This window comes from Cryptomeria japonica, chromosome 11, assembly GCF_030272615.1.
Source record: "Cryptomeria japonica chromosome 11, Sugi_1.0, whole genome shotgun sequence".
Taxonomy (NCBI): domain Eukaryota; kingdom Viridiplantae; phylum Streptophyta; class Pinopsida; order Cupressales; family Cupressaceae; genus Cryptomeria; species Cryptomeria japonica.
This window is the reverse complement of record NC_081415.1, coordinates 17,266,522-17,281,282: the sequence shown is the minus strand read 5'-3', so window position 1 is coordinate 17,281,282 and position 14,761 is coordinate 17,266,522. Positions and strand designations below refer to the sequence as shown.

Here is a 14,761-nt window from a genome sequence, read left to right as displayed (position 1 = left end):
TATTGTGGATACATGCAGTATATACTTCAACTAAGGTCGCTGTATTGTAAGGCTCTTGATCGAACAAATAATATATCCGTCTAAAGCATATGAAGGGACATGACCCTAAACGGGGTAACCCGTCAAAACAAGAGTGCGATTAGGATAAACAAATTTGACACTCCGTCACCAATGTGATGAATACTAATTAAATATTAGTTAAAGATAAGTCAGTGATGAGTAAGATATTAATAAAAGTTAAAGATAGCAGTCAGGGGAAAGATATCTCTTGCTGCTATAACATCAACATGTCAAAAGTGTCTTCTTGAATGGAGGTTTGCATGAGGAGTTTATATGGTGCAACCTAAGGGTTTTAGAGTTCTTTTATGAAGATCTAGTTTATTGATTAAAAGTCCTTCTATAGGCTTAAGTAGGCTACTTGAGCCTGGTATTTCAAAATTGTTCAGCATCTAAAATATTCTGAATTCAGGAGTCTTTTAATTCAAATCTTTCTGTTAAAACTTAAAAGCAATGGTAATGATATTTTTATTGTTATATGTGTTGAAAATCTTGCCATCACAGGAAGCACAACCACTATAAATCAATGAGTAAACTCAGAATTTTGTTAGTTTTTAACATGCCTTATCTATACCTTCTATATTTGTGGGTAGGAGTTGAGTTTTCATGGTCTAATGATTGCATCTTAATGGTTCATATCAAATATGCCTTAAATCTTTGGGAGCATTTTGAGATGATAGATTGTAATTCATCTTATACACCTATGGAAGTTGGGCAGAAGTTGTCAGTATTTGATGATTCATCATTTGGTTTATGAATCACTCTATAGATAGATGGTGGCAGCTTAATATATCTTACATCCACTAGACCATATCTTTGCTTTGCTATTAGATATCTGTCTTGGTTTTTGAAAAAATTAAAGCTTTTTTATTGGTTAGTTGCAAACAAAGTTTTAGAGGACAATTTGATTTTGGTTTATTAGATTGTAATGTTCTCTTTTGGGATTGCCCTAAATCTTGCCCTTTTAAATATCGAAGCCTGCTAATTTTCACCCTTAATAATTCTGATATTAGATATTGATCCATTGAGTTTCTTGTCTTCTTTGATCTTATGGATGATTCCATCAATTCCCCCTTCTCAATTGAATTGATCTCTTCTTTATATCTTCATTTGTGGGAAGTCACACCTCTTCTTATGAAATGAGTCATCACTCTTCATTGCTGCCCTTTGAGAATGATAGATTATTCTCCAAATTGATCTCCCTTGGATGTCCTCCTTAAATGAAACCTTCTCCCCTTTATAACTTCCAGTGTGAGAGAGAGTCACACCTCTTTGGCATGTCTGCCCTTTGCAAGGGTTACAACCTTTCATAATAATCATTCTTCAAAAGAGTCACAACCTTTCATATTTATCACCCTTTGAAAGAGTCATAACCCTTAATCATTTCTGCCCTTTGAGAGGTTCACAACCTTTCATATTTATCATACTTTGAGAGGGTCACAACCCTTCATTATTTTTGCCCTTTGAGAGAGTCATTTCTTCATTTCCTTCACATTCCTTGTTCCATTTATCTTTCCCTAATTCCTATGCTCCACTCTTTTTCCTTTTCCTCTCTGTCCTCTTTCAAATGAACTCTTTTCCCTTTTATATCTCATGTTTGAGGGAGTCACAACTCTTCATAACGTGCCTCTTGACTTTTCATTTAACTTAATTAACTTGTATAATTCTAGTATATTCTATTTAATTATTTATTTATATTTTAATTTAATCATTATTATTTATTATTAAATCCTATTTCAGAAAAGGGACATTACATAGTTGTACAAACTTTGGTAGGGTAGGATCAATTGGTGCTCAATTATCTACTTCAGAATACATCACCTTGCATTTAGAAGTGGCTTTATGGCAATTTAAGCTTCAATAAACTATAACTCGATCTTTTACTAAAGTTGAATACAAAGCATCTATGAGTGCCAATTGTGAAGCAATTCGGTAATGAAGAATTTTGATAGATTTTCAGCTTCCTCAACATACTTCTTTTCTGCTTTTCTGTAATAATCAGGAAGTATTGAAGTTGCGGAAAATTCCAATGTATCATGTTCAAAGTTTAAACCATATATATTGAGATTCATCATCACCAAATTCGACAACTTGTGGATTCTAAAGACATTTCTTTTCATCTCTGCACTTTTTAGGAGCAGCCCATTGATTTAATGGCTAAACCTTTTGATTCTGTTTATTTTCTCAAAACCATTAAAGCTATCAGATTTCCACAATCCATATTATAATTCTTTTAGAGCTTTTGGATTAGATTGTGTGCTACAAATTTTTAACATTAACGTTTTGAATCACACTCCGTGATTCATCATCAGGATAAGAAAGAGAGTTTGAAGGAGATGAAAAATGCCCAGCTGCAAATCTAGACAGAATATAAAGAGATGAGAGAGGGAGGGGGTAGAAAGAGTACACGCGGACCAAGGAAAAGAATAAAATAATAACTGCCAGCCCAACTCCTAAAATGAGAAGAAACAAAAGAAAATGATTAAATGAATTAAAGAAACTAAAAAATCAAAAAATTAAAAACAACTAGAACAAAATAAAAAGACGAGATCGAATAATTATAAATATGTGTGAAAAATGTAAATGCAAATGTATGTATGAATATATGTGTGTGTGTGTAAATTTACAAATATGTGTGCATATGTATATGTGCGTGCATGTGCATGTGTGTGTGTGTGTGCGCGCGTGCAAACATACATAATGAAACAAGGAAATAAAAGAAATAAGTAAAATAAAATAAAAAAAAAGCAAATAGGAAAAAATTAAAAATAACCAATGTAATTTTTTTTAAAACAAGAGATCAAGAGAAGGAAAATGGAAAATACTAAGAGCCCTCCTAGAGACGAGCCAAGAGGAAGTGGCGGAAGGAATCTCGAGCCAGGGAGTGGACGAAGACGCTAACGAAGAGGGCCTCTCAAAGTGTCAAGCAAGGGATACCAAGAGGGATTGAGGCTCCACCCATCGTCCCGATTAAGATTGGTTGGGTGATCGTTTGGAGCCTGCTTCAGCTTTGCGTCTAGACCTTTGGATTCGCCTTGACATTACATCTCACACTAGAGCCATGGGCAAATAGGCTGAATGCATTAGGAGGCAGAAAAAGAAGTTTTGTGCTCTGCAACACAAATGTAGAGTGGGTCATTCCAAGGCATCTGCTGCTATCGTCAACCATCCCTCCACCTCGCCTAGGCCAGCATCTCATAGACTCACACTTTCCCTTGTTGTATGGTTCACTCGTCCTTTTCTCAAGCCTTTCCTTTTTCCCCCCGACATCCTCTTCTTCTCATGATGTTTCACTCCCTACGCAATTCTAGCTTTTGGGTTTAGCCACTGATCATAGCTTGGACCATACCCAGCCATTGCAACCCTAGTCATCTTCTTTGTCCCCGCTTCATGTGGTTCATTCTAACTTTTTGTCCCACAATTCTGTAACCCCTCGGCCAGACAGTGGCATTGTGGCTGTCTCTTATCTCACCTCTCCTTTGACGCCCCCGTTCGATTCAACCTACAAATTCGTGGAACAGGCTTGACTGGAACTACCGGGCACATTGCAGACGACATCTCATTCGTCCTTGGCCTTAGGAGACTCCATCGTGACTTGCGGGGATTCTCAACGACTACCTGAATGTTCCAGAACTAATGTGGAGCTTGCAAACCAGCAATGATCTCATCTCAACGACTCTTCTCCTACACACCTAGGTACGTCCTCCTCGATTTGTGCTCTCCAATTGAATTCTTTTCCTTGCATTAATTGCTTTGTGTTTCCTTGCGTTGGTGATTACGTCTCGCTTAAGTCTTGCAGGCCTTGAGCCCCTCCTTTGACTTCCCATCGACCTAGTATGTGTGTGTGTGCATGCAAACATACAAAATGAAACAAGGAAATAAAAGAAATAAGTAAAATAAAATAAAAATAAAGCAAATAGGAAAAAATTAAAAATAACCAATGTAAGTTTTTTTTAAAACAAGAGATCAAGAGAAGAAGGAAAATGGAAAATACTAAGAGCCCTCCCAAAGACGAGCCAAGAGGAAGTGGCAGAAGGAATCTCGAGCCAGGGAGTAGACGAAGACGCTAACGGAGAGGGCCTCTCAAGGTGTCAAGCAAGGGAAACCAAGAGGGATTGACGTTCCACCCATCGTCCCGATTAAGATTGGTTGGGTGATCGTTTGGATCCTGCTATAGCTTTGCGTCCAGACCTTTGGATTCACCTTGACATTACATCTCACACTAGAGCCATGGGCAAATAGGCTGAATGCATTAGGAGGCAGAAAAAGAAGTTTTGTGCTCTGCAACACAAATGTAGAGTAGGTCATTCTAAGGCATCTGCTGCTATTGTCAACCATCCCTCCACCTCGCCTAGGCCAGCATCTCATAGAATCACACTTTCCCTCGTCGTATGGTTCACTCGTCCTTTTCTCAAGCCTCTCCTTTTCGCCCCCGACATCCTCTTCTCATGATGTTTCACCCCCTACGTAGTTCTAGCTTTTGGGTTCAGCCACTAATCATAGCTTGGACCATACCCAGGCATCGCAACCCTAGTCATCTTCTTTGTCCTCGCTTCATGTGGTTCATGCTAATGTTTTGTCCTACAATTCCGTAACTCGTCGGCCAGACAGTGGCATTGTGGCTGTCTCTTATCTCACCTCTCCTTTGACGCCCCCGTTCAATTCAACCTACAAATTCGTGGAACAGGCTTGACTGGAACTACCGGGCACATTGCAGACGACATCTCATTCGTCCTTGGCCTTAGGAGACTCCATCGTGACTTGCGGGGATTCTCAACGACTACCTGAATGTTCCAGAACTAATGTGGAGCTTGCAAACCAGCAATGATCTCATCTCAACGACTCTTCTCCTACACACCTAGGTACGTCCTCGATTTGTGCTCTCCAATTGAATTCTTTTCCTTGCATTAATTGCTTTGTGTTTCCTTGCGTTGGTGATTACGTCTCGCTTAAGTCTTGCAGGCCTTGAGCCCCTCCTTTGACTTCTGTTGTGACGTATTCACACATCGCCCCATTGCAAATGGGGACTCCTGCTTTTTGCTTTCTAGGGTTTGTTTTCTAGGTCTTTTAGGGTTTTGTCTGTTAGCCTTTGCAGGATGAGTGCTGTCGAGGGGATCGTTGGATTATAGGCTTTGCTTGAGCCAGGGTGAGCCCACAGGGCCCCAGAATTAGGGTTTCTTTGAGAGTCTTCCTTAGGGCCTGGTTTTGCTCTCGTTGCTAATTGTGTCTTGCTTTGTGAGTGGGTATCATTCTTGAAGGTCCGAGCTAGGTCGAGTTGGTGAGTGATGAAGTCTAAAATGTCATCCTGATCTTCAAATGCTCTGAAATTTGGCTAAGTCTGGAATGTCCTAATCCTGAAATTTGACTAAGTCTGGAAAACTGAAGAATCCTCCAAAAACTAGATTTTGCAATATAACTCCTGGAGGTCCGAAACCACTCTCAAACATCTTGAAAGTATATATGGAATATAACTTAAAGTATAAGAACTTAAATGTTATATTCCATAAAATGATCCTGACGGATAGTCCAAAATGTCAAATTTCGCTCTTGACCCTTCCAAAGGGTCCAAAGCAAATTTCACTCCTGACCCTTCCAAAGGGTCCAGAGCGAAATTCTTATTTCCTCTATTTTTCTCCTTAGCTTGACCTAGTTTGTAGACTTTTGAGGCATAATTGAGAAGGTTTGATGCAACTTTGCCTTGGAGAGGAGATTTTAGACCTTGGGATGATGGATTCTAGCCTGGGAGAGGAATTTCGCTCCTAACCCTTCTAAAGGGTCTAGAGCGAAAATCCTTATAACCCTCATTTTCCTTCCTTGTTTTGGATGGGCGTTGGTTTATTAGGCTTTGTGTGTGAGTCTTGATGTGTTCTTGCCTTGAGAAGTGTTTTGAAAAGTGAGGATCTTGTCCTAAATCAAGATTTTCGCTCTTGACCCTTCCAAAGGGTTTAGAGCGAAATTCTTCATAAGCCTCATTTGCTCTCTTGTTTTGGATACCAACCTTGTTCCATGGGTGAATTTGGGAAGGAAATAACATGTCTCTGCCTTTTGAGGTGATGGAATGTAGAAATGTGAAGGATTTTGGCCAAGATTAGGAATTTCGCTCCTGACCCTTCCAAAGGGTCCAGAGCGAAATTCACTATAGTCCTCATTTGCTACCTTGAATGGGCTTAAAACCTGGTTCCTCAAGTGGAAAACAATCTATATTTGCCTCCAGGAGAAGATTGAAGTTTGAAAAATGAGCAATTAAAGCCTAAATCAAGATTTTCGCTCCTGACCCTTCCAAAGGGTCCAGAGAAAAAATCAACCTAAGACTCATTTTTGGCCTTATTTGACCAAATTTTGATTTGCAAGGCATTTTGAAGGGAAGAGTAGACATGTTTGGATGTTGGAAATGTTTGAAAGCCTTGAAAAAGGAAGAATCAAGCCCAAATCATGATTTTCGCTCCAGACCCTTCCAAAAGGTCCAGAGCGAAAATCCTCCTAGACCTCATTCCCTTCCCTATTTGACCAAATTGTGATGTCCAAAGCATGTTGAAAGGGGAAATGGACATGATCTTGCCTTTGAGAGTGTTTGGAAGTTGTGAAAATGAAGGATTTTAGCCAGGAAAGGAAATTTCGCACCTGACCCTTCCAAAGGGTCCAGAGTGAAATTCCTTATAAGCCTACTTTTCAACCTTTCTTGGACATGAAACCTTGTTCATAGGGCAATGAAGGATGAGATTCTACCTTGCAAAGAAGTTTCAAGTTTAAAGAATGATGATTTTGGGTCAAGAATGAGATTTTCGCTCGTGACCCTTCCAAAGGGTCTAGAGCGAATTTTCCTCTCTTTGCTATTAACTTTGTGCTAGATCAAGTGTGGGCTAAGGTAAAATCAAGAAGGAGATGTCCTTAGGAATGACTCCAAATTGCCAATGATTATCAAGATTGAAGGAATTGAGCCAAATGAAGAAATTCGCTCCTGACCCTTCCAAAGGGTCCAAGGCGAAAACTCTTCAATCACCTATTTTCCCTTGCAAAATCAAGTCAAACTTGGGTTGGATGAGAGGAGAGAAGTGTTTTCTTGCCTTTTTGAAGTTGGTTAAGGTTGAAAGATGGAAGAATAAGCCTAAAACAAGAATTTCGCTCCTGAACCTTCCAAAGGGTCCAGAGCGAAATTCTAAAATCCATCTATTCCTCTCATATTTATGCCAAGCCAGGCCTAGACAAAGATGGTAGAGGTCCTTGAGATTGCCCTTGAATGGATTTTTGTCTCCAAAAATGATGATTTTGGGCTAGGGGAAGAAATTCGCTCCTGACCCTTCCAAAGGGTCCAGAGTGAAAATCTTAAAATCACCTATTTTCCTTGCAAGTCTAGTCAAATGTTAGGTTTTCATGGCTTGGATGGGTGCGAGGAGACATGTTCTTGCCTTTTGAAGTTAATTGATGTTGAAAAATGATGGAAATTAGCCCAAACCAAGGATTTCGCTCCTGACCCTTCCAAAGGGTCCAGAGCGAAAATGCTTAGATCACCTCCTTTCTTTCTATAGCCTAGACAGGAGTGAGGCAATGTGTCCTTAGTCTTGGAGGTGAATTGAAGTTGAAAGGATGGAGGAACATGCTCAAAACTTGAAAATCGCTCCTGACCCTTCCAAAGGGTCCAGAGCGAAGAACACTAAAACCATCCTTTTCTCCAAATTTTGTGCTAAGTTAGGCCTGGACTAGGGTGAGAAAAGCTATTTGGAATGCCTCGGAAAGATGTTTTCAAAAATGTGAATTTTGAGCTAAAGTTGGAATTTCGCTCCTGACCCTTCCAAAGGGTCTAGGGCGAAATTCTTATAGGGTCTGTTCCTGGAGAAAATCTTGGGCAAGTTTCATGTTAATATCTTTTTGTTGATGATTTAAGTTGAAAATGCTATGTTGAAATGAATTTATCATGTGTCCTTAATCATCTTTTGGTTTGTTTTGGCAGATGAAAGAAGACCAAGCCAGGACAAGGATGACCTTCTCCAGCCCAGTATCAACAAGGACGACCTTCTCCAGCCCAGCCTCATCAAGGACGACCTCTTCCAGTCCAACATTTGAAGGAAAGACAAGGTGGCATCCCAGTCATCACTCCTCCAGTCGGGTTGGTCCACTTCAACATGTCCAGATTCAATGTACCTGACTCATCAAAGATGGCACTAACTTCGATGTACCTACCCCGACTATCCATTGGTCGAATATTCCAGAGAAGACGTGTCCAAATAATGCAATTATTTCATTGGTCAGAATTAAGTTTGTTGTAACAAACCCTAATTAGGGTTTCATTGTAAAATCTTGGCCATTGATCTCAAATTGATCGGAGCCATCGAATTGTATTGAGGGCACTATATAAGCCCTGGCTCCTCATTTGTAAAGGCTAATAGTTAGTCAATAATAGCTAATAGTTAATAGTTAGTAAATAGAGGCCAGAATAGTAGAATAGCAATTAGAGTAGATTAAGAAGAGAAGGCAAGACATTGATGCCTTAATTGTAAAGACTTCTTTTCATTGAAGATATGGTGGAATATGTTGTTTCTTTGCAATGTGCATGGTCTCTTGTTGAATCTTCATTTTTGATGATAGATGATTAGATTGAGTGAAGAAAATTGTTGAATGCACCTGTGTGGAATCTGTCTAGTCCATACCACTAGCCTCTTACTGATTGTAAGTGCGCCCTGCGTGGTCAACTAGCATAAAATGAGCTTAATCTCAAGTCGTTACACGTCTATTGTTCATGCATTAACTTGAATGATGATTAGTATCTGATGGTGTCCGATTTGAATATATTTGAAGCATTCCCCAGAAGATCTCACTGAGTTGGTGTTAAATTGTTCAATTTGATGGTGAGACCTAGCCCAGTAGGACTCCACCTAGTCATTCATCCATCTTCTTGCATTCTAGGTAGTAGAGTAGACTTCCTGAACCCTGCATCTTTTGTTATTTGTTTGTCTTCTAGTTAGTTAATAGGATCTGTGATTCCAGCAAATCAACGTTTAGGTCGTCAAGTGTAAGTCCCCTTGTGATTCCAGCAAAATCACATCATACCATAGAGAGCTTATCCACGAGTAGAGAACCTACATACAAGAACCTTGGAGTTGCCTCGACTGATCCTTCGGCGAGATCTTTAGCAGTCGGGAAACTTTGTTCAAGAGAGGATAAGATACCTCGGTATTTTATTCTGTGTTCGCATGTGCATTAAAAACACATCAACAACTTCCCATCGACCTAGTTAGCCCCCTCCGCCGTTTCATCCTCTCATGCTTCTCCCACCCCCCACGTGTCCCCTTTGGAGGGGTCTGCTATCAGCTCGAGCTTCTCTTACTCTTGTGCCCATGCCATTCTGCCCATCGGGGTCCTTTGGTCTCCGTATGCCCCGTGTTATCCCGCCACCTCGGGTCATACCGTGGGGCTTTCTTCCCCTCGTCTTCATACCTTGGACGGTGTGGTCCGTCCCATGCCGTTGTCCAGTCCCTCCCCTTTGATCAATTGGGAGTCTAAGTTGGTCGTTAACTTGTGATGTGCCAACTTGGAACCCCTAGCTTTTAATTTTTTAAAGTGGGGATTAGGCTTTGCAGTGACTCCATGTACTAACCCCCTTGTGGATTTCCTTACGAACATTGAGAATGCAGTCCACTCTCTTTCGGTTGATGTTGTCGAGGAGGTTAGGCAAGATTGCGCGGTGGCTTTGCGTTGTGCCAAACCTCTCAAATGTAACATCCTGTTGTGACGTTTTCACACATCACCCCATTGCAAATGGGGACCCTTGCTTTTTTGCTTTTTAGGGTTTTGTTAGTTAGCCTTTGCATTTTGAGTGCTGTCGGGGAGATCAATAGGGTAGCAAGTTCGGCTTGAGTGAGGTCCTGATCCTGAAATTTGGCTAAGTCTGGAATGTCCTGATCCTGAAATTTGACTAAGTCTGGAAACTGAAAAACCTCAAAAAACTAGATTTTGCAATATAACTCCTGGAGGTCTGAAACCACTCTCAAACATCCTGAAAGTATATATGGAATATAACTTAAAGTATAAGAAAGAAGAAACATAGAAGGAAATAAGTGACATTTCCTTCTATGTTTCTTCTTTCTTATACTTAAACGTTATATTCCATAAAAATTATCCTGATAGAGAGTTCGAAAAGTCAAATTTCGCTCCTGTCCTTCACTGAGGATCCAGAGCGAATTTCGCTCCTGTCCCTCTCAGGAGGACCAAGGCGAAGCACTCTTGTCCCTCACCAAGGGACCAGGGCGATAATACTTATTTGAGCCATTCCTGACCGTGTGTGGACGAATTGAGACATCAAAGGCATGGTGAAGGACGAAATGAGCATGATAGAGCATCCAGACTTGATCAAAAACAATGAAATGATGAAGTTTTTGCCTAGAAGGTCAAATTCGCTCCTGTCCCTCACTGAAGGACCAGAGCGATTTTCTTTATATGCACAATTTTAGACTTTTTTTTGGACATTAACTTTTATTCATAGCCTGAAGTAGGATGATATCTTCCCTAGCAAAGACATTTCATGGTGAAAAGTGAAGCATTTGGGCCTGGAGGTCAAAAATCGCTCCTGTCCCTCACTGAAGGACCGGAGCTTGAAATCCAAAATTTCCTTGTCCTTGAAAGATTTGAACGATTTTGCGAATTGAGAAGATCAAAGGAGATACATTTTATCAGTTGAATATAACTTGAAAGCGCAATCATGAGGAAAATTGACCCCAAAATGCAAAATCGCTCCTGTCCCTCAGTCAGGGACCAGGGCGAAGTTCAGTGTAGCTCCCGTCCCTCTCCCAGGGACCAGAGCGAAATTCCTTATAAGGCATGTTTTAGGCAAAGATCAAGCAAGTTTTAGGTTTGAGGCAAACAAAGATGGTGAAACGGATTCGTTGAAGACAAAATTGAAGATTGCAAGACACCAAATGAACTCCAAATTGGCCTAAGCGCTCCTGTCCCTCAGTCAGGGACCAGAGCGATTTTTGCCTTAGGACAATTTCTCGCCAAGTTTGAACTAAATCCAGGCCAAGGGTGAATGAAGTGGGGCACTACGAGTCCATTGAAGATAATTTTGGAAGTTAGCAAAGTGTGATTGAGCTTGAAAGTTAAAATTCGCTCCTGTCCCTCAGTCAGGGACCAAGGCGAAATGTTTGTTGTTATGCCTTCCACTCAAGTTCAAACCACTCCAAGTCAAGATGTAAGGTGGTAAGGACATTTCGAGGTGTTTTGACGAAGGACGAAGTTATGAAGATCGCCAAAGATAAAGGATTTGCACTAAAATGCCTAAATTCGCTCCTGTCCCTCAGTCAGGGACCAGGGCGAAATATTCAAATGTGTCCAAAATTTGGGTTGCCATTTGCATTTTAAGTGTTCGAAGGGGAGTAAGGAACATCGTTTTGCACTTTGAAGACAATTACAAGTTAATATGATAGAAGATTTTCACTATATACCCAAATTCGCTCCTGTCCCTCAGTCAGGGACCAGAGCGAAATTCCTATGAGGGCCTAAGTTTTGAAGGTTTATCAAGTTTCAAGTGTCCAAGAGGGATCAAAGGACCTCATTCTACATGGTGGAAGCGATTGCAAGTTGATACAAACAAGTTTGAGCCCAGGATGCCCAAATTCGCTCCTGTCCCTCAGTCAGGGACCAGGGCGATATTCTCTATACTAGCCAAATCCTTCAAAAATCACGCCAAGTCAAGGATGTACAAGGTTGCACAAGGTCAAAGTGATCTTAAGAAGATGATGTGCAAAGAAGCCAAACGTTAAAAGGTGATCAATTTGAACAAGGAACCTATATCGCTCCTGTCCTTCAGGCAAGGACCAGGGCGATTTTCATTAAATCACTCGTTTTCCTTCAAAATCATGACAAAGCCAGGTTACACAAAGTCGAAGATATCATTTGGAAGGCAATGAACAAGAGGCAAAGGTTGAAAGATAGCAAATGTTGGCTAGAGCATAAAGTTTGCTCCTGTCCCTCACCAAGGGACCAGGGCGATAAGGGTCTCAGGAGGCATTCATCCACAAATCAAGTTGATCAAGCTTGAGATTCTTAGCGAAAATGCCAATTTCAACGTAAAGATGGAGGTTTTTGAACGTCAAAGGCGAAAATCAAAGGCTAAAATGGAAGTTTGCTCTTGTCCCTTTCCCAGGGACCAGAGCGATAGGTTTGTATCTTTCCACCTTTTCAAAAATTTTGGCGTTAAAACATTTTTTTTGAATTTATTTTAAATGCTAAAAATCGATAAATTTAAAAAATTCAATCAAAAGCATTTAAAAATAACGCATAACATTTATTAATTAATTTTGCCTATTAAAAAATCGAAAAAATTAATTATAAAGGCATTAAATTAATTAATTATTAATAAAAATGGGGCGCTTGATTTAAAATTTGTTTCATTTTACAAAGGTCGGCCTTTAAGTTTATTTTAAATTTGCCTTATTCACCAAAGTCGGCCTAAGGTAATGATGAGGGGTAAGCGTCTATAAAGGGGGAGGTGAAAATTTCATTTTCACATCATCATTTATCATCTTTTCATATGCGATTTGGAGTATACAAAGGAAATGCGAAATTATCATTCAAGAGGAAGTGCGAATTGTGTTCAAGGTGCGAGTCTTATCAATAGGAAGGCACAAGCATTATCAAAGGAGTTCGAGTTTCAAGTTAGGCGAACTTGCCAAAGACCACGTCAAAGACATCCTCAAGGGTGGCGAATTGATAAAGAGGACGTTCATTATCCTTCAAGATCACGTCGAGGCCATCTAACGTTAATTTTGCCTAGGCAATCCTTGTTTTGCATTCTAGAGTTAGCTCTCAAGTGAGGTATGACGATATGGATTTATTGTTTAGATTTTGATCGTTGATCGTCATAGCTTAAATTTTGAATTTTGAAATTTTGAATTCCAGTAACTCAATCCTTTTTAGGAAATGATAATTCAAGGATTTATTATGAAGTTTCCTAAAAATTAATCTAATCTATGTTATATATTGCAAAATCACGTTTCTAATTTTGAAATGTTGTGTAGGCATCAAATGGAGATCTCATCAAGAAAAATCAAGCCGGATCAAGGACGGTCTTCGCCGGGACGATCAAGCCAGGACAAGGGTGACCTCTTTCAATCCAGCGTTCCAAGGCGAGGTACATCATCATCCTGCACATCAAGGACACATGGAGTTAGAACAAGGGCTCGTTGAAGAAGTAAATAGTTCCAGATGAATTAATTAAAGCAAGCTTCTCAACAACATCAAGTTGAATATTTACCAAAGTTACAAGTGTCAGATGAGGTGGCATCCTAGTCATCACGTCTCCAATCAGTGAGGTCCATCTCAGCATGTCCAGATTCAATGTACTTAACTCATGGAAGGTGACACAAACTCCGATGTACCTACCCCGGCTATCCATTGGTCGATTTTTCTAGAGAGGACATGTGTCCAAGCAATACAATTTTATCATTGGTCAAGCATTAAATGTTATGTAATGGTTGTAACAAACCCTAATTAGGGTTTTTATTGTTGAATCTTGGCCATTGATCTTGAATTGATCTAAGCCATCAAATTGTATTGTGGGCACTATATAAGCCCTGACATTTCATTTTGTAAAGAGAATTAGAGAGAGTTGTAAATAATAGAAAGCAGTTAGTAGATAGAGAGTAGTTAGAAGTTGATAGAATAGCAATTAGAGTAGAATAGGAGGACAAGGCAAGAAATTGTTGCCATTGATTGTAAACAAACTCCATTTTCATTGAAGTAATGGTGAAGTGTGTCGTTTCTTGCAATTTGCATGGTTTCTTGTTGAGTCTTCAATCCTAGATGGTAGATGATTAGATGAATGGAGGAAATGTGATTGCTTGATGGTGGAATTCGTATATCCATACTACTAGCAGTTTGTTGATTGCAGACTTGCCTTGTGTAGTCAACTGGAATCGTTCAGCTTAAGCTCTATTTCAATTTGTCGCTTCTTCATTGATATGCATCAACTTGATGGTGTCTATGCCTGCAGTGATGATTTGAACATCATAAAGCTTCCCTTAGAAGATCGCACTAGCCTTGTGGAGATGGTCCATTGATGTCAAAACAAGACCTAGTTAGAGTTTCATCAAAAATCAATCATTGCTCCTACATTCTTAGTATTAGGATTAGATCCTCTCTTCGCCCTCACCCTTTTTCCATTTTTTCAAATCTAAGCTAGTAAGAGCCTGTGTTCCAGCAAAGCAGATCAGAAGTTCAAGCATCAAATGTAAGTCCCCTTGTGATTCCAGCAAATCACATCATACCACAAAGAGCTTATCCACACGTAGAGACCCTACATCAAAGAACCTTGGAGTCATCCTGATTGATCCTTTTCCACGATATCTTCAGCAATCAGAGGCTTTACTCAAGAGAGGATAAGGTACCTTTAGGTATTTTATTCTGTGTTTGATAGTGTACAAAATACACGTCAACACATCCCTAAAGCGGAGATCCTGGCCTTTAAAAGACTTATGAGCAATAATGACCTTATTATTTCTAAAGCGGACAAAGGCAATGCCACGGTTATCATGGACAAGGCAGACTACCTCTCCAAAATGCGTGACCTCCTTTTAGATACCAATAGCTATAAAATTGTCTCTCGTAATCCTTGTTCAAAAATCTTGAAGAAAGTCAAATTAGCCATCTCGAGCTCCTCTTTTGATGATACTACCAACTACCAAGTAGCGTCTTCTTCCTTCGAAGGAAGTGA

At 39.9% G+C, this 14,761-nt stretch overlaps 1 protein-coding gene across 4 annotated transcripts in view; it reads left to right on the top strand.

Moving 5' to 3' along the window:
• Nucleotides 1-14,761, top strand: part of LOC131049495 (probable ADP-ribosylation factor GTPase-activating protein AGD13) — a 185,094-nt gene that overhangs the window by 96,728 nt on the left and 73,605 nt on the right. The gene's annotated exons all lie outside the window — the stretch shown is intronic.